This window comes from Cavia porcellus, unplaced genomic scaffold (assembly GCF_034190915.1).
Source record: "Cavia porcellus strain 051 isolate PalLab524CR breed Dunkin Hartley unplaced genomic scaffold, mCavPor4.1 scaffold_28, whole genome shotgun sequence".
Lineage (NCBI taxonomy): Eukaryota > Metazoa > Chordata > Mammalia > Rodentia > Caviidae > Cavia > Cavia porcellus.
In genome coordinates this window covers 6,557,320-6,583,881 of record NW_026947511.1, presented here as the reverse complement: position 1 = coordinate 6,583,881, position 26,562 = coordinate 6,557,320, and the positions used below count along the sequence as shown (strand labels likewise).

General features: G+C 42.5%; 1 long non-coding RNA gene across 1 annotated transcript; it reads right to left on the bottom strand.

Moving 5' to 3' along the window:
- Positions 1-1,899: 1,899 nt before the first annotated feature.
- Positions 1,900-26,295, bottom strand: LOC134473848 (uncharacterized). Its single transcript, XR_010044311.1, has 3 exons — positions 26,242-26,295; positions 4,707-4,795; positions 1,900-2,121 (listed from the first exon to the last, which is right to left on the bottom strand). It is a non-coding gene; the product is annotated as an uncharacterized LOC134473848 (long non-coding RNA).
- Positions 26,296-26,562: the final 267 nt, after the last annotated feature.

Below are 26,562 nucleotides of genomic sequence, written 5' to 3'. Positions count from 1 at the left end.
AGAGCCAGCCAACTATGGACTGAAACCTCTACAAACTTGAGCTAAAATAAACCTTTCCTCCTTCCCTCCTTTAATTTTAGGTGTTAGGTGTTAGGTGTTTTGTCTCAGCAATGACTAGGACTAGGACAACCAGGAACCTGCAGGCAGCAACATGGCCCAGCCCTAGGAAAGCCTCGCTAGCCTGAAGGTCCCTCAGGTCCCTCAGGTCAAGCTGCTCCAGAGTGCACTGTGTTTATAACCCACAGTCACTCAGTGAAACCTGAGGACTCCTGAGCAGTGATGTACCCAGAACAGAAGATTTAGTGGAGGAACATGGCCTGGTTTGTAGGTAGGTGCTGCTTGTAGGCCTCCCTGCTTGCCCACTGACCCTGTTCACTCAGAATCCTCCCCCTGGAACCCACAGGCTCGCCCTGGCCCCACACTCCAGTGTTCACCCAGCTTCTTACAGAGTGCTGTGGCCACGTTTGATCAAGGCTTGGTCCATGCCTGTTTTGTGTGATCCTGACAGCACAGAGGATGACAGATTACTCAGAGATGAGACAGTTCAATTACCAAGAACCCAGAAGGGCTTCTTCTGCCGTAAGACAGCCTTACAGAAAACAACCCCAAGCTGAGACCCCTTGTGTTATCTGTAACACAAGGACGTGAGACCAAAGATATAGAATGTTACAAATGAAAAAAAGCATTTGTAACATTGTATAGAAGTTCAAGTCAGGAAACAGGGCCAGAATGGGATGGTTTGTTATGTGACACATGTTGACATTTAAGCCACCTTGAGGGGTGGGGTACAATCATTACTGAGAACACTATTGTGGATTTTTCTGACTATTGCCCTGCAGATTCTGCTCTAAATTGTAACCGCGCATTCCAGGAACACGGAAGCTTGTTCCAAGCTCCCTCCCTCACTGCACTCACATTCACTCACTCCTTGGCTGAGTCTCTTCATTATTTTGAAATACTCTGGATCCTACTCTCATGGAAACTGTTAATCTGGGGGTCCGTAGTGGAGCAATTCTCCTTAGCCAGACCCCAGTGGGAAACTGCATCCAGACTCAGCTATGGGATCAGGCTTTTCAGGTACTGGATGGCCACATGAGAGCAGCCATCTCACCACTGTGACCCCTTTCATCAGGACGGGCAGCACATGTCCTTAATGAGCCAGGCTAGCAGGAAGACTAGTTCTGGGGAGAGTTGTACAGTGGCCTGAAGGGACCAAAAGCCCAGGAAATCAAAGCTATCTATGAGGTGGGGCAAAGCCAAGAGGGAAATGAACTTCCAGGATAGATGCTGGAGCCTGTAGTGGTGGCACATCCCTACTCAAGAGGCAGAAGCAGGAGAGTTGCTTGAGACTAGGAGTTTATTATGTGACACAAGCCTGGGCAAGACCTCATCTCAAAAAATAAAGATAGAAACTGGAAATGGAAGAATAGTTTTATAGGAGGCTTGGGAGTGGATCAGAGCATGCAGTTGTGGTTTTATAAGCAAACCCAGTGAGTTTACTTCAGTAAACTCAAGTCTGCAACATATGGTACAGGATGCTGGAGCATAACCAGCCACCTCCAAACACAGGTGAGTGGGGGCACATGATATGACCCTCCAAGCACCTCCATGGAGAGCAGCTGTGATGGAGGAAAATCACAAAGCTGTGCTATCCACAGCACAGGCTGAGCCTCCCCTCCTGCCTTTGAGTGTGCCTCCGAACACCCCTGCATGCTGAATGAAAACACCATCAGCTCTTCCGTGCCAGAGCCCATGGAAACAACAAAGCCCTGTGGATCTGCTCTGCTCAGTCCCACCGCCCAGGCCTGCGTTTGCTTTGCAGCCTCATATTGAGTTAATGTACAGTTCAGTGGGTTTTTATTACATTTAGAATTAAATAACTGAAAGATGGATCTAGAAGACTGAGAGAAAACAGGAGTTTAATCAAAGGAAATAACAGAACAGGTCTGGTTCTAGAATAGCAGGATATACTGCACACCCAGCGGGGCCTGATGGCGACAGTCCTCTCAGGTTTGCTGTCTGAATCGTCTTCCCCTGCCTTGCATCCCAGAGTGCTTCCAGAGTGGCTCATTCCCAAAGCGGACATGCTGTGAGAGGCTCAGAGCTGGGCTCTTGAGGCTTCTGTAGAGGTCAGAGAATGTGAAACAGGACTTCATCCCATTTCCTCGAGGCAGTGCCAAAGAAGCAGGTTATCCAATGGTTTTTCTCTCACTAGGTCTCTAAGGGCTAACCCTGCCGAAAAGGCTTCTAAACTGTGGCCCAGGTCCTGAAGTCTCAGTGCAGGTGAGACAAGGAGAGGAAGGAAAAGAGTGAGATCCCAGGATGCAGCTAGACACAGTCACCATGATGCAGCCGAGGGTGGCAGAGCCTGTGGACAAGCAGGAGGAGGCCCTGTCGAGTACATGCAAAGACCAGTCACCAGTTCAGAAGGCCTGTGCCTGTACCCCTGCCACCCTCTGTGCCTCTTCTCTTCTCATTCACTGTGTGCCAACCCGCAGGCTTCCTACCAAGTACCCTCCCTGAACATGTTACACGCTGAAAACATTCTCACGGCCCAGCGCTCCTCTGCTCTCCCTGCAGCCTCCGCCAGCCTCCCCTCATCAGGAAGCATTTCCTGCCCCCTCGGACCTCCTCCGGCTCCCCTATAAACATCTTACATCATACAGTGGGTTCGCCAGCTCACTGCATCTCCAGCTGCTATTCCTCCTACTTGCCTGAGTCCCGTGAGACCGACACTCACACAACCCCTGAAGTGAAGCAGCATGTCACTCATAGATGGGAAGCAAGGGACGGCGGGCATCCAGGATGGTGAGGGCCAGAGTGGCTGCCAGTGCAGCCAGCATCTTGCCTACATGGTCCCACTTCTACCACAGCAGGAAGACCCTGGAGGGCAGTCTTCATGGTAGCAGCTATTTTTAAAATGTGCCTTTGGCTATAGATCTCTTTGGTGCTATCTCTAGATCTGCATCTACATCTATTTCTGCACCCATGATATCTATTTCTATACCTATAGTGTGGCCGCTTTATCTCTACAGCTTTTCCCTCTCTCTGAATCACCCCCAGATCTTGAGCAGAGATGCCCCGAAGCAGCTAGAACAGGATTTAGGTTTGGAACTTCAGGCACATTATTAGCAGAACCAGTTGACCGGCTCTCCTGGGAGACTTATGATACTTTGTTGAAGTCACAGATGATCCAGTCCCAGTTAACTTGGCAGAGGTGGGCAGCTCAGGACAAGCTTGGAAATTCAATCCTGTTGCTGGCTCCAGAGGACTGAGCATCCTCCCCCTACCCCAGACACAGCCCTTGTGCTCACAGCCTGACGTGTCCGGAAGCACTGGGTCTTAGAGAAGCAAGCTCACCCACTGGTCCCAGGTTATTCAACTTCACCCCCAACTCCAGGCTCTCTCAAGAGGTCCTGAATCAAAGCTTGGAGCCCCCTCATTTCTTGAAGGAACACGAAGCATGTCTTGGAAACAGAAGTGGAGTGAGGAGAGATTGGCTTTGGCTTCAGGTAGACCCTAAGTCTGCTCGCCGCATCCTAGTTATATGATCCTGGTCACCTATTCAGCCTGCTCAAGCTCCCTGAGCCTGGCTCCTGTCCATGTCATGAGGTAGGGAGGCAGGAGGGGGCTGAGGTAAGACTGTGAAGTGCCAACACTCCAGAGCAATGCCATCATCGTCCTGGGTAAAACAATCCTACAAAGTAGCCTTGACAAAGTCTCTAGACTTCTGCTAATCTCTGTCCCTGAGACAGAGCCAGATGTGGTGTTTTATTTCTCAATAGGCTCTAATTTCCCGACATGAGCCCCAAAAGAGCCAACACCATCAGAAGTGCCAGGCTTGGGATCACTCGGACAGCAGCTCTCCAACCCCTGAGAGCTCAGCCTGTCAAGAGATGGGAGAGAAGCCCAGGGAGCCCAGGTGGAATAAAAACAAATGCAGATTCTACCCAACAGGACTACCTGTGCTTATCCTTCCACCCAACACCCCACAGAAATGAAGGCAGATGCAGTTTTTGACAGTATAAACCCAAAGGCTGGGAGAATATAAGAGGAGATAATTATAGATAGGAGATTTCACAAAGTCTGGAAGACAGAAAGCAGATGCAAGAGGAAGATTAGCAAAGGAAGATACAAACATAAGCATTTGGAAAGGAAGAGCCACACCAGCAGGAACCCTGACGGACTCAGGACTTGGAGGCAACACATACAGGGAAAGTGAAGGCCAGGTGCGGGCTGAGAAGAGGGTTTTGTGGGAATCTGCATGCAGCTGTCCTTGGTATCTGTGGAGGAATGGTTCCAAGGCCCCGTGGGTGCCAGAACTCTGGGATGATCAAGTTCTTTGTGTAAAATGTCACATATAACCCACATGCATTTTCCCTGCACAGTACTTTAAGTTATCCTTAGTACTTATCCTACTGGCTATCATGTGCATATGAGATAAGTAACTGTTATACTGCATTGTTTAGGAAATAATGACAAAAAACATTCTATACATGTTCAGTGCAGATACAGTTTGGAGGGGTACTGAAGATCGAACTCAGGACTTTGCACTTGGGAGGCAGGCACTTTGCCTTTGAGTTAAATCCCCAAACCTATCGATGTGATTTTTAAAAATATTTTCAGTCCATTTGTACTAGTTAAGAATGTCTAGAGGGACAGAATCAACAGAAAACATACCACATTTTCCCCAAAATAAAACTTACTTGGAAAATGACTCTTAGCTGCTTGTTCCCATGAGGGTGGCCAGTGTAATGCAGATCTTACCTCACTATTCTCTTGCTTGGTGGCACCTCTGTAATGAGAGTAAAACAAGGACAGGCTGATGGGGCTGGCATTTTTGATCTCTAGTTTTTAAGGCTGATTATTTTCTGGTTAGATCTTATTTTCAGGGAAACTCAATGTGTACAATATTTAAGGGGATTTAACAGATAGGATTACAGGGTCATGTCTGAGTAGCTTTTAAACCTCTTATCCTCGCCTAAAGTGAAGCAGAAGAGAAGAGGATCGCAGTCCAAATATTTCACAGAGATTCCTGAGTCCCATTTTTTGCTCCTGCTACACGCAGCTTGTCCCAAGGCAAAATTAGAGGTTTCTTCCCTTGAGTAACTCAGTTCTCCAGTGAAAACACTCCATCTATTGACACTGGTAATTTCCACTGTCAAAAATTCCTCATCCTCCACCCAAGCACACAGAGCAGACAGCCACTCCAACGGCCACTTAGAAATACGTATGCAAAGGACCGATAGACATTTAAAGAGGATCTCTAGTGTGCCAGGCACAGGGCAGTTATCATGAGACAATGCAAGAAGCTGAAGGAAACATCAAAACAAACTTCAGCAAAATGTACAAAGACATAAGACAATGTTCTTTATGGAAAACAATCAGAATAAGAAAGAACACTTAGATATTATAAAATATAATTGTTGAAATAAAATTTCCATAAAAGGAAAACTGCCAGAATAAAGTAGAAAACAGATGAAAAACAAAGTAGGTAAATTAAAGAACCAAAGATACAATAAAGAAAACAGATGGGAGGAAATGATTATTTGAAAAAATTATAAAATATTCCTGGGGCTGGGGGTTTAGCTCAGTGGCGTAAGCACCTGCCTTGCAAGCAGGCAGTCATGAGTTCGATCCCTGGTACCGATAAAAACGAAAAAGACCAAAAAAAAAAAAAAATTCCCATGAATTTCCACATGGAATTTCCACATGGGAAATGGTATTTGAAGGTTCATCATTACAAATTTTAAAAGATACCAATTTTGAAATTTGAGACCAATGTGTCAACCAGCTTTCCATCATGGTAACAAAATACTACAGTTGATTTTTAAAGAGGAAAGATTTATTGTGGCTCATGTTTTTGGAGATTCCAGTCCATCGCTGATGGCCCCATTGCTTTAGGGCCTGCAGCGAGGCAGCTCAGCACGGCAAGGGCATATGGTGGAGGAACAGTGCTCACTTCCTAACCAGGAAGCCAAAAAGAAGACGGGACAGGGGCTCGATCCCACTCTGTCCTCTGAGGGCATGGTCCCAGTAAGAACTTTCCAAATCCAATTCTTTAAGCCCCCGGGCCTTTGGAGATATTTAACATCAGACTACAACCAAAGATAAGGAAGAACCCAAAATACTTTTAGAGAGCTGAAGAAAAGGCACAACCAGAGTACCATGAATTAAAATAACAGACTCCTCAGCATCAACACTAGAGGCCAGAAGGCTACAGAATTGTGCCTTCAACATTTTAGAGAGAGGACAGTTATTTTCAACCTGGAGTTCTTTATTTAGCCACTATCAGTAAATGTGAAGGTCAAATCAACCATTTTCAAAAACTCCAATATATCGACTTCCAGAGCATGTTGTCTTAAGAAACTGCTTCAGAATGTGCTCCAACAAACCTAGGTTGCAAACCAAGACAGAAGATGTGGGATTGAGGAAACAGGGTTCAGCCAGTAGTGAGTACACCTGGATGGCAGCTGTACACAGGACTAGAGTAGATAGAGCCTGGACAGTTTGGAGCAGAAGGGAGGTGACCAGGAATGAAAGGACTGATACATCTGCTAACAAGTCTCACCATTCAGAAATAAGATCATCAGTCTTCTTCCAAACTTCAGGAACAATTGAAGACAAAATAAGACAAAATACACACACTCAGTAAATGTTTAAATAAGTCTAGCATTAATCTGAGGATAAAGGAAAAAATAAATATCATATAATTAGGAAACATCAACAGATAATTTTATAAATCTAGATTAAATAAGAATAAGTGGGGCTGGGGATTTAGCTCAGCAGTATAAGTGCCTGCCATGCAAGCAGGCGGTCGTGAGTTCGATTCCCCAGTACCAATAAAAAGGAAAAAGACAAAAAAAAAAAGAATAAGTACATTATATATGGAGGCAAATGGCAGAAGAAATAAATTCTATAACTCAAAGAGTGCATTCACAGGGAGCTAAAGATGGCAGATTAGTGAGCAGCAAAATACAGAGCCTCCCTGAGAGAAAAAACTCAGATGCCAGAATAAAACCTCCTGGAGAGGGCCAAACAGAGGGAGATGGATCCTTTCGACCCAGGAAGAAACTAAAGGGAAAAAAGATGGTCAAATGCATGGTTGTGGAGCTACCATTGGAGCAGCTCAGATTTGAGGCCATGACACTCTCCCTGGAGCCACCTAAACTCATGGTTTTGGCATGCTTGCTGCCGGAGCTGTGGTCACGCTGAAGTTGGAGGCTGGCGAGCCCAAGGAGAACAGAGCCAGTGTAGAGACCCACGGTAACCTGAGGTGAGTGCTCAGAATAAGACCCTCCCACGGGAAAGGGGCGACCAACTGGACAAGATGTTGGAATCCGGCAGGATAGGCAGGAACAAGGAATAGCAGTGATGTCAGTTGGTTGCTCCCTATCCAGAGCAGATTGGTGGGATCTGCTTGGCATGGGTCACGTCCCTGGCTGGGACCCAATAAGCTGTCCCAAACCATTTCTGTACACATGGCACACAGTAATGTAAATGCCCCCCCTGTTGACTGGCCCAGAAGGGAGAGGTCAACATACAATGCCCCTGCTTGCATCTCAATGACCAACAGCAAACTGGAGAGGGCAGAAATCCCTAGCCAGCATGATTCAGAAGAACCATAACCAACAAGGAAAGGGGCTAGCACCTCCAATATATACCTGTATGGAAAAAAACAAAACATGACAAGAGAAAAAAATTTTTAAAAGCCCCCAGCTCCCAAACCTATAAATATTGATCCAAGAGAAGTAAATACAGAAGAGATTGAGGGCAGCAAGCATGCAATATCAGACACAGCATCAGCAGACATAAAGAGATATCTTTGTGACATCATAGGTGAGCTCAAAACTGAAATATTTATTCAAATAAAGCAAGATATTAGAAGATTAACAAAATAAATGCTAAGCACCTCTCAAGAAGTCACAGATGGAAGAATGGAGGAACAAAAAAAGGAGAGAAACATTCAATGAAGAATATAAAGAAAACATAGAATACATGAAACTGATTCAAAGAAAATTAAAAACTCCATTGAAAGCTGGAAAAATTGCCTGACAGAAACTAGAGATAGATTAACAAACCTTAAAGATAGGTTTGCAATGTCTGATGGTGAAAGGAAATATCTCTTAAAAATAACAAGGAAGCAGGCAGTAACAATACAAAGGCTAGAAGACAACAAGAGGATCTATAACCTTGGGAGGGAACAAAGATGGTGGATAGATAACAGCTGGCTACAGAGGCTCCCTGAGATAGTCAACTTAGAATTCAACAGAATACAGGACAGAGAGCCCCAAACAGAGAGATGAATTCTCTCATCCCAAGAAGAAACTAAGGTGAGAAGAAGCAATCAAACATACAGCCCCAGTGCTATTATTGGAATAGCTAAAGGTTCAGTGTTCCCAGTATAGCAGGCAACTTGCCAAGCCTACCAAGGTCCCCCTGCTTCGACTCACTGGAGGCGCAGTCACGCTAAGATCAGGGGTTGACCAGCTGAATGGAGAGCTGAGCTGGTGGGGAGCCTGCATTGACCTGTGGGGAGTGATGGGAGTGGAGCTATGCCACACAAAGAGGGGCTCCAGCAGACAACATTTTGGGACTGGACAGCACTGGAAAGTACAAGGGGCAGCAGTGACTTCCGTCAGTTGTTCCCTTCCCAAACAGGATTGGTGGCGTGAGGTAGGCCTGGGTCACATGACCTGGCTGAGATCCAATAGGTTATCTGAAATCAAGTCCCTGGTGGCGGAGCAGTAAAAGTCTCAGAAGTTTGACTGACCCAGAGAGGAGGTGGTGCACAGGAATACAGTGCAGGGCACAGCAGCTTGACTGATCCGGAGGGGAGGGGCCAACATACACTGCCCCTGTTTGCAACCCACTATTACACTGCAGTGGGAAGGATCACCTATCCAGCATGCTTCAAAAGAATTGGAACCAACAAAAAAAGAAACTGGGGCCTCTTGGAAGAAACAAAAAATATAGGAAGAGAAAGCAACAACAAAAAATTCCCGGGTCCCAAACCTGAGAACATTGACCAAGGACAGGTAAATACAAAGGAGAATGAGAACAGTAAACATACAATGTCAGACATGGCACCAGTGGACATAAAGAGATATCTTGGGGACCTCATAGACAAGTTCAAAATGAAATATTTAGCCAAGTAAAGCAAGATATAGGAAGACTAATAAAAGAGATGCTAAGCACCCCTCAAGCAGACACAGATGGAAGAAGGGAGGAACTCAAACAAAGGAGAGAACCATTTGATGAAGAATATAAAGAAAATATAGAATACATGAAGCAGATTCAAAGAGATTACCAGGAAACTAAAAACTCATTGGCAAATCTGCTTGAAAGAAACTAAGGATAGATTATCCAAACTGGAGGACAGTTTTGCAATGTGCGATTATGAAAGGGAAAACTTTTTAAAAATAACAAAGAAACAAGCAGTAATAATACAAAGGCTAGAAGATGACAAGAGGATCTATAACTTGAGAATAAAGAATGTGAATGAAGAAGCAGGGGTACAAACAAAGGAACTACAAAGGCTATTCAAGAAATAATTAAGGAAAACTTCCCAAACATAGGAAAAGGAAATGATATTTTGATATATGAGGCATACAGAACTCCAGCCACCTACAATCAAAACAGAGCTAAACCCAGACATATAATAATCAAGATTCCAGAAATTCAATATAAGAACAAAATATTAAAAGCTGTTAGAGACAAGAAACAGATAACCTATAGAGGAATGCCCATCAGAATAATGGCAGACTTCTTGACACAAACCATCAAGTCAAGAAGAGCCTGGAGTGAACTATTCCAAGCCCTGAAAGAAAATAACCTCCAACTCAGATTGATATACCCTGATAAACAGTCTCTAGAAATTCATGGAGAAACAAGATGCTTCCAAGACAAAGAGGAACTTAGGAAATTCGCAACCACCAATCCAAGTCTACAGAGAATACTGCAGGGCATTCTAGAGAGAGAGAAAAGTACTAGGATTCCAGGAACAGTGGCAGAGAGGCCTCAATGAATGGAGCAGAAAACAGAATGAAGAAGATAAGCAGACAGCTGATGGCCAAAAAAGAGCATAATAGAAATGAGACAGAGAAGGTTGGTTATAACCTCTAATATAGATGGCCTTGATACACTAAATTAAAAAAAAAAGAACCACACGTGGAGTAGGTCAGGAGGTAGGGTCCACTGAGATGCTATTTATAGGAAATACAATTAACATGAAAAAGAATACATGGACTGAAAATCAAATATGAGAAAACAATGCTCTATGTGACAGAGAACCAGAGAGCAATAGGGGCAACTAGACCAGTATTTGTGGATAGGGTGGAAATACAGGCTTTAATAAATTAGGTAAAGGAATACAATTAGGTAAAGGAGATCTAGTCCAGGAGAGAAAAGGTATGGAACCACTTAGGTAAATAGCAGGTTGCCCCCCCTAATTTAAAACCAAGGGTCTTGGTCAAATCCAAAAATGCAGTGTACCCTGGGGAAGTGAAAGGGGAGGGAGAGTCTTAAAAACGATGGCAGAAGATATTGGTAATAAGCATATCAGGATTTAAAACCCACATTACTCACACACTCTGCTTAGATAGATTTTATTCTTTTTTTGATAGATTTTATTCTGTCCCAGTTTGTCTACTTGCGTTAGATTTGAGGGCACAGACAGCTATCCCAAAAACATCAGGATATAGCACAGTAATCATCTTTAATTTCCTATTATCTTAATCTGGAGCCCTGTATGACTTATACTGCTTTATCATGACTGATCTTAGTTAAATCTGCTTTGTTTGATTGCTGTGTCATATCGACAGATTTTATCAAACCTGATATGATTGATAGTATCAAGTCTGAGAGCATAGGCAACTACACTGAAGATGACAAGACTCTATGATACACATTCTGGTTTGATAACTGCCTGGTTTTGAAGTTTTATACTATATACAAAGTTGTGTTTTTATTAATACTGTTATGTACTGATATATTCAATTATACTATGTCTGATGATATAACCAACTCTATTGGAGATAACAAGAGACAACACCGGAACTATGGTACAACTCTTTGTACAGTGGTCTTATATGTCTTTTTTGTTTCATGTGTTTATAGGAATATGTTTTGTCTTGTTTTGTTTTGTTTCTCCCTCTAGTATAGAAAGGATAGAAACACATGTCAAGACTCAGGCATGTATAGAATCTATAAGTAGTTTATGAGAACTGATCTTATGAAACATGGTGAAATGAACAGATACTTTGAAGAAAAAGAGATGCTAATGTACCTAGTGCTGATCTTGGAGTGTCATAATGTGAAACCAGCAATAGTATTATTCTTTGTTCAGAGTGATATTAGCCTGCTTGGGTTTGTTCAATCTCAATATAGTTGGATGTGGATAATTGCATGTATGTTTAAGTGTATAAGATTGATAACCATATTTCTAAGTTTTTGCTGGATAGTTGAACAGAACTGGTTGCAGTCTCACTGTTTGAATCCTCACTTTATATGCTCCACTTTAGTACCTTGAATAACTATTTGAAAGACGACAATCAGTCATCATCAACTAGTGATTTCTTACTGTGTATTTTTTTCTTTGAAAGTATGTATTATTTCTACCTGTTTTCTGTTTTGTTTAGTCTTTCTCTAAATAAAATGTCTTTTAAAAAGACACTACAGTACCCGGTGCTGATCCTGGAATAACATGATGTGAAATCCAGCAATACTATTATTCTTTGTCAGAATGATTTTAGCCTGCTTTAGTTTGTTTAATCTCAACATAAATGAAGATATAGATAACGCATGTATGTTTAAGTGTACAGGATTGACAAACAGATTACTAAGTTTTTGTTGGATAGTTGAACAGAACTGTTTGCAGTCTTGCTGTTTGAATTCCCACTTTATATGTTCCACTTTTGTATCTTGAGCAACTATTTTTAAAAGGACAATATGTAAACATCAACTAGTGATTTCTTACTGTTTATTTTTTCTCTGAACGTATGTATTATTTCTACCCATTTTCTGTTTTGTTTAGTCTTTCTTTAAATAAAAATTTTTTAAAAAGAGGATCTATAACTTAATAACAAATATGAGTGAAGACACAGGGTAAACTCAAAGGAAATACAAAGGTTTTTCACAGAAATAATTAAGGAAAACTCCCCAACCATAGGAAAATGAAATGATATTCAAATGTATGAGACATACAGAACTCCAGCCACCTACAATCGAAACAGAGCTATACCCAGACATATAATAATCAGATCCCAGAAATTCAACACAAGAACAGACTATTAAAAGTCATCAGAGAAAAGAAACAGATCACCTATAAAGGAAAACCCATTAAATTCACGGCAGATTTCTCGACACAAACCATCAAATCAAAAAGAGCTTGGAGTGAAGTGTTCCAAGTTCTGAAAGAAAATAACCTCCAACCCATATTGATATACCCTGAAAAACTGTCTCTAGAAATTAATGGAGAGACAAGATGCTTCCATGACAAAGAGGAACTGGGGGAATTTGTGACCACCTATCTAAACCTACAAAAAATACTGAAGGACATTCTAGAGAGAGAGAAAAAAATACCAGGATTTCAGGAACAGTGGCAGAGAGGCCTCATTGAATGGGGCAGAATGTGGAATGAAGGAGAAAAGCAGACAACTAATGGCAGAAAATTAGCATAGCATAAATGAGACAGATAAGTTTGCTATACTGTCTAACATAGATGGCCTTGATACACTAACTATTAACTTAATCGGAAGCCAGGTATAACTTACACTGTCTTATTATGACTGATCTTAGTTGACTCTGGTTTGTTGGATTGCTGTTTTGTACTGACTGATTTTATTTGAATCTGTTATGATTGATAGTATCAAATCTGAGCATATAGGCAACTACACTGAGATTACAAGATTCACTAGAATTTTCACTCGGGTTTGACTGTTACCTGCTTTTGAAGTCTTATAATGTCTCCAGTGTTTCATTTTTATTAATATTGTTATATATTGCTATATTCGATTATACTATGCTTGTTGATATAGACAATTCTACTGAAGATAACAAAAGACATCATAGTAACCATTATCACCTCATATTGTGGTTTTATATGACTTTTTCATTTCATGTTTTTCTAGGAATTTGTTTTGTTTTGTCTTGCTTTGCTTTGCTTTTCCCTCTAATACATAAAGGATAGAAATACATGTAGAGATTCATGCATGCATAGAACTTATAAACAATTTATGAGAACTGATTATGTAGCACATGATGAGATGAACAACACTGAAAAGACACTACAGTACCCGGTGCTGATCTGTAGCATCATGATGTGAAATCCAGAAATACTATTATTCTTTGTTCAGAGTGATTTTAGTCTGTTTTGTTTTGTTTAATTTCAACATATGGGAAGGGATAGACAACTATTTTGAAGAGAACGAGATACATTATGAAGCCATTGTTGACTTCCCCTGTGGTCTGGTCTTAAAGACCTAAAACGCCTTCAATCATCCTATTCAGATCAGTTTTATACTATGTTGTTTTGTATGAATTCACTGTATGTGAAGATATGGACAACTATTTGGAAGAAAACAAGAGACAATATGATAGATAGTGAAGATCTCGGGTTGTCTTGCTTTGAAATTTATGTCTCACATACATTGTTTTCTTCTGTTCTGTTCTATTCTGTTTAATTTTACCCGGTTTTTAGGACTGCTGATATTAACACACCCCCAAAATAAATGAGTTTATGAGAATATGGAGAAACTGAAACCTGTATGCATTGTGTAAAACAGGACAGCCTGCATGGGAAACTGATTGCATTTCCTTAAAATATTAAACAGAATTAGGTATGATGCAGCAATTCTGTTTCTGGGCATTGACACAAAAGAATTGAAGGCAAGGTCTCAGAAAGGTATTTGTACACCAGAGTGTACAGCAACCAACATGCACAAATAGCCCTAACAGGTATCACTGTGATGGTTGATACATTGTATCAACTTGAGACATTTAGAAGAGTAACTAATTCAGCAGTTCTGCTCCTAGTGTGCAGAGGATATGCCTTTAGTTTTAGGATGTTGTTAATTGTGTCAACTTGAGAAGTTCAGAAGTTTAACTAAGTGACTCAGCAGGAGACCAGGGTCCTCACTCTGCAAATGTCCTGAGCCTATGCAACAGGAGTGCAGGGAGATGACACGAGTGCTACACCCGCCCTAGTGGGTGGTAGTCTACATATAAATAAGGGAGGAAAAAAAGGCTTGTTCTCCTCACTTTTTGTTCTTACTGATTTTGCTTTTTTCTGCTGCCTATAACTGTTGCCCCTGCCATGAACTCTGCCTTGGAGCCAGCTGATTATAGACTCCAACCTCCACAAACTGTGAGCTAAATAAATCTGTACTTTCTTAACTTTGAGTGTCAGGTACTTTGTCCCAGCAATGAAAAGAAAGTAACCAAGGCAATCACCATTTGAGTAGATAAACAAAGATCATGTATACCTACCATAGAATACCATCCGGCCTTGGAAAGGAAGGAAACTAACACAGGTAACAACACTGACAAGCAATGGTGAAAACTTCTTACTACGTGAAATAAGGTAGATGCCAGGGGACTACCATGTGAGTCCGTGGTATTCCGGAGCACATGGTATTCCGGAGCAGCCCAGTACCAGGAGGCAAGAACTGGCCTGGAGGTGCCATAATACCAAAAACAGAGAGGCAGACAGATCTGTGTCTGCCCCAGGTACAAACAGTTGGAGGGTTTACTAACAGAAATGTGGTTCTGTGCAGCAATATCACCAAGTGGATTCCTGCCTGTTGAGTCAGAATGAGGTCTGTATATATTGGTCAAGACAAAAATTGCTCATCCAAACTAGAAGTTCCTGATTTATCTCAAACTAACATCAGAGTTAGACACATTCCTGGCACCAGAGCCCATCATAATGTTCCCCATGCCACTCTAAATGTTTGTCTCTATTCATAGATTGCTGGGAAACTGTAGGAAAAGCTAATGGTGGTGACAACAGTGACCACGGTGGTCACAACTTGAGATGACTGCAGTCATATCAAACCGAGTCCTTACAACTAGTGTCATTAGATTCCCAGAAACTGGAAGAGATTATGGGTCAGGGGACAGTGTCACTGCACTAGACACCGACTAAAACGGCCAACTTTACACCATGCATATGGTGCCACATTTTAGAATACAGGATAGGGGCTGGGGATTTAGCTTAGTGGTTTAAGCCCCTGCCTGGCAAGTGTGGGTCATGAGTTTGATCCCCAGTACCAAAAGAAGAAGAAGGAGGAAGAGGAGGAGGAGGAGACAGAGAAGACAGGATGGGTCCCCTGGCCCCTAGTGCAAGGGCATAAAGAAGGAATGGGTGGAAAGGATATGTGGAAACTCACAGTGCTGGCAGCGCACTTGGGAACATCCCAGGTGTTTGCACTTTCTTTTTTTTTTTTTTTTTTTTTTTTTTTTTTGTCTTTTTCGTTTTTTATCGGTACCAGGGATGGAATTCACAACTGCCTGCTTATAAGGCAGGTGCTTATGCCACTGAGCTAAATCCCCAGCCCCCAGGTATTTGCACTTTCACAACTGCTTTGTTCTTCTCCTGGGTCCAGCACCTCTGCCCACATGAACACACCCTGCACATTGACTCTAAAGCATACATCCCACATTTTAACTCCTCTGACATGGGGAGGCATCTCACAATCAGTATGATGAGAAAAAAGAGCTGTCATTTATTTGGTAGTTATTATTGTTTATTACAGTACATAAAATAATGAGAGTCAATGGTTGCTCAGAGTAGATGCGACAAAGGGCTTGTGCTTTACCTTGTCATTAGTTCTTCAGCAACAGAATGTGTGAGCTATGACTCACAGCATACAATTCACCTCTGGAGGGTGTTCGATTTGGTGGTTTGTAGTATTTTCACCAAGTTGTGCAACCACCAACACAACCAACTGTGGGACATTTCAATCATTCACAAAGAACTCCTTTAACCATCAGCAGTCAATGCTCATTCCCTTCCAAGCCCCAGCCCTGGGAAACCACTAGTCTACTTTCTGTCCCCTTAGATTTGCCTACTCATATACTGTGCAGTCTTTCATGATTGGTCCCTTTTGCCTAGCATAATGTTTTCAGTGTTCAATGTTTCAATGTTATAACCCATTTTAAAAATAGACTCTGTGGGCCAGGAATTTAGTTCAGTAGTATAAGCACTTGCCTGGCAAGCATGACATCATGAGTTCAAACCCTGATACAGGGCGCACACTAACCACACTAACCCAGTGAAATCTCAGAAGATTGACTGACAGTGCAGGCACAGCAGCTTGACTGACCCAAAGGGGAGGCGGTGCAAAGAAATGCAGTGCACATCACAGCAACTTGACTGATCCCTGCGCTGGAGAACTCCAGCTACCACTTGCGGTGCCTCCGGGCCACCGGCAAGATCTGTCACCGCGGGTCCGGGAGTGACTGGGTGCCCACCAGCTGCACCCGCCCCTGACCCCACTGCGGCCACTGACCCGGAGAGGAGGTGGTGCAAAGTCCGCCGCACCGCCACCGCCATGCTCCAGCCACTGTCACCGGGAGGGGAAGTGACACAAAGTAATACGGTGTAGGCCACAGCGCTTGACTGATCCGGAGGGGAGGGGTGAGCATACCCTGTCCCTGTCTGCAACTCACTAGCACACTGCAGTGGGAAGGGTCATCGAGCCAGCATGCTTCAGAATTGTAACCAACAAAGAAACAAACTGGGGCCTCCTGGAAAAAGCAAAAAGGATGGGAAGAGAAAGCAACAACAAAAAGTCCCCAGGTCCCAACCCTGAGAAGATTGACCGAGGACAGGTAAATACAAGGGGAACGAGAACAGCAAACATGCACTATCAGACACAGCACCAGTGGACATAAAGAGATTTATTTGGGATCTCATAGACGAGTTCAAAAGTGAAATATTTAGCCAAATATAAAGCAAGATATAAGAAAATTAATTAAAGAGATACTAAGCACCCCTCAAGCAGACACAGATGAAAGAAGGGAGAAACTCAAACAAAGGAGAGAACCATTTGATGAAGAATATAAAAGTATAGAATACATGAAGCAGATTCAAAGAGATTACCAGGAAATTACTCTAGTGAAAGATGGCAAATTAGCTTGAAAGGAACTAAGGATAGGTCATCCGAACTAGAGGACAATTTTACAATGTGGGAGTATGAAAGGGAAAACTGTTTAAAAATAACAAAGAAACAAGCAGTAACAATACAAAGGCTAGAAGACGACAAGAGGATCTATAACTTGAGAATAAAGAATGTGAATGAAGAAGCAGGGGTACAAACAAAGGAACTACAAAGGCTATTCAGGAAATAATTAAGGAAAACTTCCCAAACATAGGAAAAGGAAATGATATTCTGATATGTGAGGCATACAGAACTCCAGCCACCTACAACCAAAACAGAGCTACACCCAGGCATATAATAATCAAGATCCTAGAAATTCAATATAAGGACAAAATATTAAAAGCTGTTAGAGACAAGAAACAGATAACCTATAGAGGAATGCCCATCAGAATAATGGCAGACTTCTTGACACAAACCATCAAGTCCAAGCCCTGAAAGAAAATAACCTCCAACACAGATTGATATACCCTGCTGAACAGTCTCTAGAAATTCATGGAGAAACAAGACGTTTCCAAGACAAAGAGGAACTTGGGAAATTCGCAACCACCAATCCAGCTCTACAGAGAATACTGCAGGGCATTCTAGAGAGAGAGAAAAGAACTAGGATTCCAGGAACAGTGGCAGAGAGGCCTCAATGAATGGAGCAGAAAACAGAATGAAGAAGATAAGCAGACAACTGATGGCAAATAAGAGCATAACAGAAATGATGCAGAGAAGGTTTTATTCAAAACTGATATGATTGATAGTGTCAAGTCTGAGAGTATAGGCAACTACACTGAATATGACAAGACTCTGCGATACACATCCTGATTTGATAACTGCCAGTTTTTGAAGTTCTATATTATATACAAAGTTGTGTTTTTATTAATCCTGTTATGTACTGATATATTCAATTATACTATGTCTGATGATATAGCCAGTTCTATTGGAGATAACAAGAGACAACACAGGAACCATGGCAGAACTCTTTGTACAATGATCTTATATGTTTATTTCATTTCATGTGTTTATAGGAATATGTTTTGTTTTGCCATGCTTTGTTTTGTTTCTCCCTCTAATATAGAAAGGAGAGAAATACATGTTAAGACTCATGCATGTGTAGAATCTATAAACAGTTTATATGAGCAGATCTTATGACACATGATGAAATGAACAGATACTTTAAAGAAAAAGAGACACTAAAATCTCCAGTGCTGATCACAGAGTATCATGATATGAAATCCAGCAATACTATTATTCTTTGTTCAGAATGATTTTAATCTGCTTTAGTTTGTTTAATCTAAACATAAATGAAGATATGGGTAATTGCATGTATGTTTAAGTGTATAGGATTGACAACCATGTTACTAAGTTTTGTTGGATAGTTGAACAGAACTGTTTGCAGTCTCACTGTTTGAATTCCCACTTTACATATTCCACTCTTGTACCTTGAACAACTATTTGTAAAACGACAATATGTAAACATCAACTAGTGATTTATTTTTTTCTAGGAACATATGTAATATTTCTACCTATTTTCTGTTTTCTTAGTCTTTCTTTAAATAAAAATTTTAAAACCCTGATACAAAAAGAAAAAAGAAAAGAACAAAGTAGACTCCATTTGGTGGAATCTGGCTTCTAAATCCCCTATTGTCTTGCCCCATGTTGGTTATTAGTAATTCTTACCCATCATCATGTGATCTGGAGGCCACTTATCTCTCAAGCTCCTGTTCATCTTCATTTGACATAACATTAGTTCATGCTGGCTGACTGCTGATTCTCCTTGGATTCCTTCATCTCTTCCTGAAATATTCTTCATTGAATTCCTTGCCTTGTCCTATTGTCCTCTTTCTCTGGCCAGATATCCTCTGTTCCTCTGGCTCCCTCTTTTCCTGCTGCTGCCTTAGGAGGAGAATAGGTTTGTTTCCCCTATTTTTCTCTGGCTGCTGCTTTGAAGTGTTGCCCCTGTGCCATGCCACCCTGCCTTGGAGCCAGCTGATTATGGCTGAAACCTCCACAAACAGTGAGCTAAATAAACCTTTACTTCCTTCATTTTGGTTGCTGGGTGTTTTGTCTCAGCAACAAGAGAAAAGTAACCAAGACAGAATTTGGTACCCAAGGAAAGGAGTTGTTGTTATGACTACTACTGACCAGGTTTCAAGAGCCTTTGGGTGTGACTTGTGGGAAGAGTTTGGAAAGGTTTAGAGATACCACTTAAATGTACAAAGCTGGAACTTAGGCTGTTCTGCATGGGAGATTCTGGGCAGAGTTCAGAAGACCAGAAGTTGATAGAAAGCCTGCCTGTAAAGGACAGGCATTGGAGGTTTCTGCTGGAAAGGACTACACTGGTTGTTGGACTCCACATGATATGTGCTGTGGCTTGGCAGAAAGTTTGTCTGCATTTTGCTCATGTCCAGAGACTTTGCCTGAGATAGAGATTAAGGGCGGTGGACTAACTAATTGGCAAAAAAATTTCAAGGCAGTCAAATGTTGAGGCTGTGGCACGGGTATTGTTAGGGGTTTTTAGCCAGACTTATGTTACAAATCAAGAGCAGTATGCAGCAGGATGATTTTAAATGCTGAGTTTGGCCAAAGAGGAAGCTTGAATAAAACTGTAGACTGCAAAAACAAGTGTTATAAGCTCAAAACCCCAAAATGTGCTGTATTTATAATAACTTGTTCTCTTCCTGTAAAATTTGTGTAATTGCCAGTTAAGTTGCAACCTTGTAACATACCCACCACATAAACACCTCCCTGCCTCCCTGGTTCTGTAACTGCTTGTTCCGCCTCCCTGGTTCCTGTAATACTAACCAAATTACCTTTATGAGGACAAACTGATCCTAAGGCTCTGAGCCCTTCCTGCGGTTTGCTGCTTTATAACTCCCTGTAGTCCCTTCCTCAGCGCCAGCTTCTCTGGCTTCTTTTTGGAACAGTGTTGCCATTGAGGTCAGCTAATAAAGCACTTTTTAAAATTTTTGGAGTCTGTCGTTTTTCTTCCCAAATCATTTGAGGGCTTGTCCAGGATTATACCTTTTGCAGGATTCCCACCCCACCGGGCTCCTACTCTTCAGATGACATCGGGATCTTTTTTAACTCAGCTTCCTTCTACCGGCAGGTACTTATTACTTTTGTTTCACTCCATGATTTTCTCCTTTTCTATGTCCCGGGTCGTTTTCAGGCTTGTTTCCCTTTGGGCAAGACATCACCAAAATTAGGGCGGGTAACCGCCATTTGAGGAAGGAATTAACCTCCGCTGGGTGCACCATACTTGGGGAGTCAGGTTTTCCAGGCTTGCTCCCATTTGGGTGAGAGGGCACCAAAATCTTGTCTTAGCTCCCATTCACTTTCATTTTCTTGTTCTATTCCTGATTCATCCATTACTGAGAAATCTTGCAATTTAAGCTGGACCTAATATGTAAACTGCCTCCTAGAGGTTTTTTATATCAGTGATTAACTCGAGTTAACTAGGTTAGGTGATTTTTTGTGGGGCTATTTGGGTTACTCAATTGAAAACAAAAATTGATTATTTTAAAACCCATGGGGCAGGTCTGCAACCGACAAACAGGAGAGTGGCCACCTGGTACTTTTCACTAGCTCCTGATTATAAAATCAAAGGCCTGCTCCCGTCTCCATAGCCCTTTTGCGTGATTCTTTGTCTTTGTGGCAGGCTTCTGCCATCTTGTCTTTGTTCTTGTGGTGGGCTTCTGCCATTCCATATTCATTCATCTGCACTTTGTCTCAAGTGTCTACTGCCAGACAGCTTCCTCCCCTTTGTCACCCTCGCAACTCATTCTTAATCATTTTAAGGATTTTAGGGATCAAGCTGCCAGATATGGAGATCCTGTCTACCCTAAGAAACCAAGAAAAATCTGTAAACTTGAATGGCCTTCCTTTGGTGTCAGGTGGCCATCACAGGGAACTTTTAACTTACAAGTCTCTCAACAAGTCCATCAAGTCATTTTTGGACCCCCTCTGAGGCCAGCCATGCACCCTGATCAAGTGGTCTGTATCAAAGTTTGGATTGATTTGATCCGGGATCCACCCTCATGGATAAGAAAATTCCTATGGGAAGGACCCTGAGGGGTGCAACCTCCTCTTGTGGTAAGGTGTCACCTCCTCCTGCCTCCTCCTGATGATTCCCCACCTCTTTCCTGGACCCCTTCCTACTTCCCTGATTTCCCAAGCTCATCAAACCCTCCTCATGGACCCTTACCCCTCCCAGTCCACCCTGTACTCGAAGCCATTGTCCGCAACCACCCTCCTCTGCACCCAGGCCTGACTCCACTGACCTACCCTCCATCAACCCTTTTGAGAAGTCCCTCCATCAGACTCCTCTCAGGGATCCTTCTTTACCTATGTCCCCTTTTCTACCAGTGATTTGTACAACTGGAAATTATAGAATCTGCCTTTCTCTAAGGACCGTCAGGCTCTAATATCGCTCCTTGAGACAATTTGTTTCACTCATCAGCCTACCCGGGATGACTGCCAACAGCTTTTGCAGACTCTCTTCACATCTGAGGAATGTGAACAAATCCACACCTTGGAGTGACGATCTGTCCTTGACACTAACAGGGAGCCCACTTCAGATCTAAAGAGGCTCAATGCTGTTTTCCCTTTGACCTGCCCCAACTGGGACCCTAACACAGATGGAGGTAAGGAGGCTCTCGATCAGTGTCATCAGACTCTTCTTGTGGCACTTCGAGCTGCTGCCCAGAAGCAGGGATGATGACAGGCCAGTTGATAGAGATAGCCCAACAGGTTTTTTGACAACAGGGAAGACCCATAAGAAAAAAAAAATTAACCAAGATCTTGGCTGTACTAGCATAAGGACATACTCCAGGCAAAAAAGGAAGGACCAACAAACAAAGACCCTGCTAGACAAGAATCAGTGTGCGTATTACAAAGAATTGGGCCATTGGAAAAAGAATTGTCCAAAGTTAAAGGCCAAATTGGAAAAAAGGGAAACTACCCCTTGGGTCCTATTGAAAAAAGATTGACAATTTCAGGGTTCATCTGCTCCCCCTGAGCCCCGGGTAACCTTAACTGGGCTTGGGGCAACCCATAGATTTCCTGGACTTAGATACTGTACTTTGCTGAGCTGGCACAATCACTTCATGCTGCAACTGGAGGAGCCCCTTCTGACCCACCCATTTGGACTGAGAGGAAAAACTAAGCATTTCAAAAACTAAAAGCACCCTTGCCCAAGCTCCAGCATTGGCCTTGCTGGATCTGACTAAACTCTTCATGCTGCTTGTTGCAGAACAACGAGGAATAGCCAAGGGGGTACTAACTCAAATGTTGGGACCATGGCACCACCCAGTCTCATATCTCTCAAAAAGACTGGACTAAGTTTCCTTGGGCTGGCCTAATTTGCCTCCAAGCCACCGTGGCTACTGCCTTAATAGTAAAAGAGGCAAATAAACTAACCTTTGGACAGAAACTCCAGATTGTGGTGCCTCATGCAATTGAAACCCTCCTCAGGGCCCCCCCCACCCCGATAAATGGCTCTCAAATGTGAGGACTGTACAATACCAGGCCCTCTTGTCTAACTCTGACCTTATTGAATTCAAGGAGACTACCATTTTAAACTCAGCAACTCTGCTGCTAGATGATGACCCAGAGGTACCCATCCATGATTGCATGGACTTGCTCTCTACCACTCCCAGTCTTCGTTAAGACCCTACTGATCTCCCATTAGAGAATCCAAAGGTTAAATATTTCATTGATGGTAGCAGCTTCCTCTTTCAAGGTAAACGGGTGGCAGGGGTGGCCGTAACCCCTCACACACATGTAATTTAGGCCCAACCCATGAATCAAGGCACCTCCACTCAAAGGGCCAAACTCATTACCTTCATAGAGAACCTAAAGTTGGCTAAGGATCTAAGGGTAACTATCACAGATAGCTGTTAGGATTTTGCTACCGTTCATGTACATGGAGCAATCTACCACGAGAGGCCGCTCCTAACCTCTACTGGTTCAAAGATTAAGAACGCTCCTTATATCCTGGACTTGTTAGCCGCTGTCTGGCTCCCTAAATCTATAGCAGTGTTGCATTGCAGGGGCCACCAAATGGAAAAAGATCCATTCTTGATAGGAAACACACTCACTGACAGGAGTGCTCGAGAGGCAGCTCTAAAGTCATCTGTACAGCCTACAGCCCATGTGCTGCCAGTTCTGCCATCCCCTTGTTTGCCCCAATTGGTATATTCCAAGTCAGATAAACAGCTAGCTAGACAACTGAGAGAAAAACAAGAGATCCCCAAAAATTGGTTCCAATTGCCAGACAGATGAATTTTAATACCCGCTGCCCTGGAAAGAGATTTGACTCTTCAAATCCACCAGGCCTCACACCTAGGAGGCTCAAAATTGGCTGAGTTCTTCAGAACAGGCACTTCATTCCTAAGCTGACTCAATTGGCAAAAGGAGTCAGTCAAAGATCCCCACAATGTCTACAAGTAAATACCAAAGCCACCACTATCACAGAGAGAATTCAATACTGGGGAATCTTTCCAAGAGAACACTGAGAAATTGATTTTACAGACATGGGAAGACCAGGATTGCATGGACATAAGTATTTGCTGGTTTTGGAGGACACCTTCACTGGATGGGCTGAGGTATACACAACAAAGACTGAATCGACCTCAATTGTTGTCAGAAAGCTTTTATATGAAATTCCTAGGTTTGGCCTTCCCTTATCCAGGAGGTCTGACAATGGCCCAGCTTTCATAGCTTCCATCACTAATAAAGTTGCTCAGTTACTACAGATTGATTGGAAATTTCACTGTGCCTACCATCCCCAAAGTTCAGGTCAAGTTGAAAGGATGAACCAAACTCTAAAAGAAATGCTTAGCAAATTGATTTTGGAGTCTAGTGAAAACTGGATAAGTCTCCTTCCTTTTGCCCTCCTGCACGTGTTGTATTCCATATATAAATGGAATAACCCCTTTTGAGGCAGTCCATAGGAGACTGCCACCGCTTGTCCCCCATCTTGATAGTACTCATTTGGCAGAGACTGCTAACCACAGTTTAAGTCCCTACAGACTCTTTAACCTGTGCTGACTTCCATCTACCAACTCTTCTGAGACTACCAAACCAAGCCACATGCACCAGAGACCCCTCTGGCCGCAAGCCCAGATTAAGTGCTGCTCAAACGCCCTTCTTGCAACTCTTCCCTTGAACCATGTTGGACTGGACCATACATTGTTCTCAGCACTCCCACAGCTCTCAAATTGGCCAGAAAACCCACCCAGATGCATCACTCATACATCAAGGTCCTCTCTCTGGATACCTAGTATATAGATAAGTGGACTGTTACTCGGACTGAACATCCCCTGAAATTCAAACTGTCAAAATGTTCCTGATAATGTTGGTTTCTCTTACTTGTTAGACAATGGTTACACTGTCCCTTGAATATGACCCACCCCTTTACATCTGAGAAATAACAAATGCCATAACAGGATATCTTATAGCTAAAAATACTACTCTCCATGCTGTCCTGGTTACAGACCTATGTAACATCATGGGTGGCCAGTTCTCCACAATGAGCTCTGCCAATTTGTGAATCAGTAATAAATGAGCTTCATCCCAAATTAGAGGCAAATCTGAGGATGTGTATGACTGCCATAGTTCTAAGGGATGACCACATCTACAGAATATACAGTTTTATGTTTGTCCCCAAGAACAGCCATCTAAAAACCCTCACCTTAATGAACTCTGTGAGGGATATAATCAATTCTATTGTAACTACTGGGAATGGGAATACATTTCTCCATGGGAAAGTAATGATCTTTTCATTGATCTCAAAATATCCTCAAAACCAAACTGTGGTTCCCAAAATTGCAATCCCCTTATGTTTAACTTTAAACAAGTCCACTATTACTCATGACAGGGGGTGGCGGGAACTTGGGGCATTCAACTTTATGTGTCTGGATATAACCAAGGAACAGTCTTCCATATTAATAGGAAGTGGGCCACTGATTGGACTACTGGGCCAGCTATTGGACCACTGGCCCCACCTCCTCCCTCTTAGGACAAATCCCAATCCGCCTCCTATTGCTACATTTACAACCAGTTTAAATAGTCCCTCACCTCCGCAACCCTCTCAGTCTGTTTCTGACCTGCATAGTCCTTTGGACATAATGTTTCAATGTCTCAACCATAGCAATCCCAATCTCACCCAGGATTGCTGCCTATGGTTATACCCAAAACCACCCTTTTCATAGGGGTGACTCTACAAGCATCCGTTGGTTCAAATGCCTCTTTCCAGATCCAAAATTCCTCCAACTTGGACACGAACTCCCCTTGTTGGTGGGGACAAAAACCTGTCCTAACTCTAGGGAATATTCAAGGAAACGGAACTTGCATCCGATCTGATACCAGTGACCTCAACTTTAGCCCCTGCCACAACCTCTGCCTTAACCCTACTGTGGTAACAAATGTTTTGTATTCATCAGACCAACATTTAGAGGCTCCCAAAAGGATTATGGTTTGCTTGTATCTCAGGATTAACTCCTTGCATCATGTTAGATGTCTTTACTAGACAAACTGAGCTTTGCATTTTGGTCCATTTTGGTCCTCAGGCTTACTGGTATTCAGGTACAAGTAGACGAGAACACCTAAATCTTGAGTCAGATCTTTTTCAGTTACCTTGAGCAGCTCCTGATTTAATCCCAATCTTTATGGAGTTGGGTCTGTCTGGAGCTGCAAGTTTAATATGGACTGCAAGTTTAGGGACTGCAAGTTTAATAGTTGGTAACAAAAATTACCGTGCGTTGACCACTCTCATAGATAAAGATCTAACGGCTTTGGAGCATTCAGCATCTAAACGAGAGGAGTCACTAGGCTCTTTGGCTAAAATGGTTCTCCAAAATCATAAAGGCCTATATTTGTTGTTTATAAAAGAGGTTGTCTATTAGGAGTGGCCTGCTGTTTACCACTCACTCTGGAGTCATACGAGACAATATAAACAAGACTAAAAGAGACTCCATGAAAGACATCCCTTGTTCATGGATAGGAAGAATAAATATTGTGAAAATGACCATTCTCCCAAAACTGTTATACAGATTCAATGCAATTCCCAATAAAAATACCATCAACATACCTCATAGATCTAGAGATATCACTCCTAAAATTCATCTGGAACCAGAAGAGACCTAGAATAGCAAAGGGAATTCTATGAAGCAAAGGTAAGGCAGGAGGCATCACAATCCCTGACTTGATGTTATACTACAAAGCTACTGTAATAAAATCAACATGGTACTAGAATAAAAACAGATCTGAAGATCAACAGAATAGATTAGAAGATACAACCACAACTACCAACACAGTCAATCAACTTACCATTGATAAAGGGGCCAAACATGTTCACTGGAAGAAACACAGTCTCTTTAATAAATGGTGTTGGAAAAACTGGCTCTCCATA